The sequence below is a fragment of the Gastrolobium bilobum genome, unplaced genomic scaffold (genome assembly GCF_033153095.1).
Source record: "Gastrolobium bilobum isolate Gb01-03AN ecotype WA unplaced genomic scaffold, APGP_CSIRO_Gbil_v1 utg265549, whole genome shotgun sequence".
NCBI lineage: Eukaryota > Viridiplantae > Streptophyta > Magnoliopsida > Fabales > Fabaceae > Gastrolobium > Gastrolobium bilobum.
In genome coordinates, this window is record NW_026899132.1 from 3,294 (window position 1) to 6,046 (window position 2,753).

General features: G+C 38.9%; 1 non-coding gene across 1 annotated transcript; it reads right to left on the reverse strand.

The window, feature by feature from the left end:
- Positions 1–2,296: 2,296 nt before the first annotated feature.
- Positions 2,297–2,402, reverse strand: LOC133287531 (small nucleolar RNA R71). The gene has a single exon (XR_009748244.1). It is a non-coding gene; the product is annotated as a small nucleolar RNA R71 (small nucleolar RNA).
- Positions 2,403–2,753: the final 351 nt, after the last annotated feature.

Consider the following 2,753-nt stretch of genomic DNA (forward strand, 5'->3'; position numbering starts at 1 on the left):
CATTCATTTAATGCTTATGTACACTTTGCAGGTAACGTAGAGTTAAAGACATCTAAAAAGCAAGGCAGTGCACCAACTGAGCAGCTGGAAACGTGAAGAGCAGGGAATCAAGAGTTCTCATTGGCTGAAAACAGAAGCAAAACATGGGAAGACCTGCAAACTACGACTAAATCATCACCAAACCTTGTTCCATCCAGCAATTTACGCAGCTTCCATACTCTGCTGCCACCGTCCCGTCCCCTCATTCAAGCAACTTGCTCCAAAGGATTTACAAGCTTGCCACTCTCCTTCCATCTATAAATAGGACCACCTGATATGCCTCTAGCATATATATGATATTTAGCCAAAATGAGAAAGAAATCTTGATTAATCTTGGAGAAAAAGGGCTAGAATTACTATTAATTTCATAAATCTCAATCAAAGATTGTGCAACTGATTCCTTTCTAATTTTGTAGGAAAAGTAGACAAAACTGGAGCCAAATGGAGATTTGCCAAAATGAAGATCCACGCTCATAGCGTGGATGTCACGCTGATGGCGTGAAAAATCAGAGACCTCCACGCTAATAGCGTGGAACTCACGTTGATGGCGTGAAACCATTATTGCTCCCACGCTTATAGCGTGGAACCCACGCTAGTGGCGTCAGCATTCAGAGGCATCCACACTCTTGGCGTGGATCTGACACTAAGAGCGCCAGATTGTGAAATCACAGACCATGCTTCCTAAAGGGTAGTTTTGGAAGATGAAAAAGAAGATTATAAAAAGGAGGCTCAGCACAGAATTAGGATTCTTCACCTAAGGAGACCGTCGTGCGTCAGAAGGAGAGCTCCGGAGAGAAATTCTTGATCTTCTTCTACTTCTTCTCGTACTTTATGTTTTTATGAATATTGGATTTTTAGCTATGATTATGTTTGGCTAGTTACTTTTTATTGTAGTCAGGGTCACAAACCTTATGTGAACCCTTGTTACGACGGATTGGTTTATTTTTACTAGTTTATATAAATTTCTTTCTCTTTACCTTGTGCGAAATTTCTGTTTTCCTTATTAGACTTGATCACTCAAATAATTGATGATAGTTTGAGGGTTAGAACCCTACATAGGAATATTGGGGTTTTCATCTTGAAAGGGGGTAAAGTAACAATTCGTATGCGTACTAGGAATAGACGTATGTTAATTGTAGATGTTTGAATTATCGTGTTCATTGCTTAATTTTCATGAGGGGTTACTAAGGGATTAGAATTCCAATTGAGGTTAAAGGGTTAAATTGCCAAGGGATTGGAATTTAACTAATAAATTCTAGATGATAATTATCTGAGTATTTATATGAATAAGTATTTTTAAATCAATCCAAAGTAATAAGTGGGGATCATAAGGTGAGTGCGCTCTGGCTACAATTCTTTCTCTCAATTACAAAAATTCATCTTTGTTCTTATTTTTTTTATTCAATACAAAAATTACAAAAACAAGCCTTTATTTCAGTTCTCAAATTTACACAAATCGACAGTAATTGTCAAAACCATTTGAACTCATCCATTCTTGAAAGGACTATTAATTGATATACGATCACAATCCCTGTGGAGACGAACTTTTCTTATCATTATATTACTTGTGCGATCGGTATACTTGCCGGTGAGCATCAAGTTTTTGGCGTCGTTGCCGGGGATTGGCGTATCTTCTATCTATTAATTTTGATTTTTAAGATTGGATTTTTATTTTATTTTTATTTTTAATTTCTTTGTGTTTCTTGAACAGTGCTACTAATCTCTTTTCTGAGTTATATGCGAGGTAAAGAGCCAGAATTTCCACTAGATTTGGAGATTACAAAAATAGAGAAGAGAAACAGAAAACTTGCTCGGAAGGAGCTTGCTTTTAACGAGTTAAGAGTTCTGTCTGAAGAAGCACACAAGATGGCAGACAACAACGATGTGGACAATCCGCTCATAGACACCATTCTGACGCCACTATTCAATAGGCCCAATTCAAGTATTATCCATCCTGAAGTTGGCAACAATAATTGGGAGCTCAAGTCTGAAAATATTCGACTGGTGAAGAGAGCTCAGTTTGGTGGAGAGGTTGATGAAGATCCTCATAGGTTTATAAACAGATTCCTGATGATCTGTGACTCGACCAAGCATCCTCAAGTGTCCAATGATGCAGTCCGGCTGAGACTGTTTCCTTTTTATCTTAAAGGAAAAGCTTTGAATTGGTTGGAGAGGCAGCCTACGAGAAGTATTCCTTCATGGGAAACCTTATCAAATAAATTCTTTGTTGAATTCTTCTCAATGGAGAGGTACAATCAAATGGTGAATGATATCACCAATTTCACTCAAGCTGAGGGTGAAACTATGTGTGCAGCCTGGAATCGCTTCAAAGATCTAATGAGGAGATGCCCTCATTACCCCATGACCAATGGTGATCAAGTTCGAATCTTTTTCAATGTATGCAAACCAGAAATCTGGATGGTCCTGAATGGCGCAGCAGGTGGTAGCATCAAATCGATGAGAGCAAATGAGACTCTTGCATTGATTGAAAGAATGGCTGCCAATGAAAATGAAGGGTTGTCATCCTTCAGTTGTTTGTGAGTACTAACACACCAAGGGTGACCATGAGTCCAATGATGTGTTCATCTATAGCCTTCGTCATCAGTGATGCCAGCTGCATCCATGGCTATTTGTTTATCCAGTTCTAGCATGCCTGGCTTCCTCACTGGGCTCACTCTGTCTATTGGCCATTGGAGACATCTTTCAGCAGATCA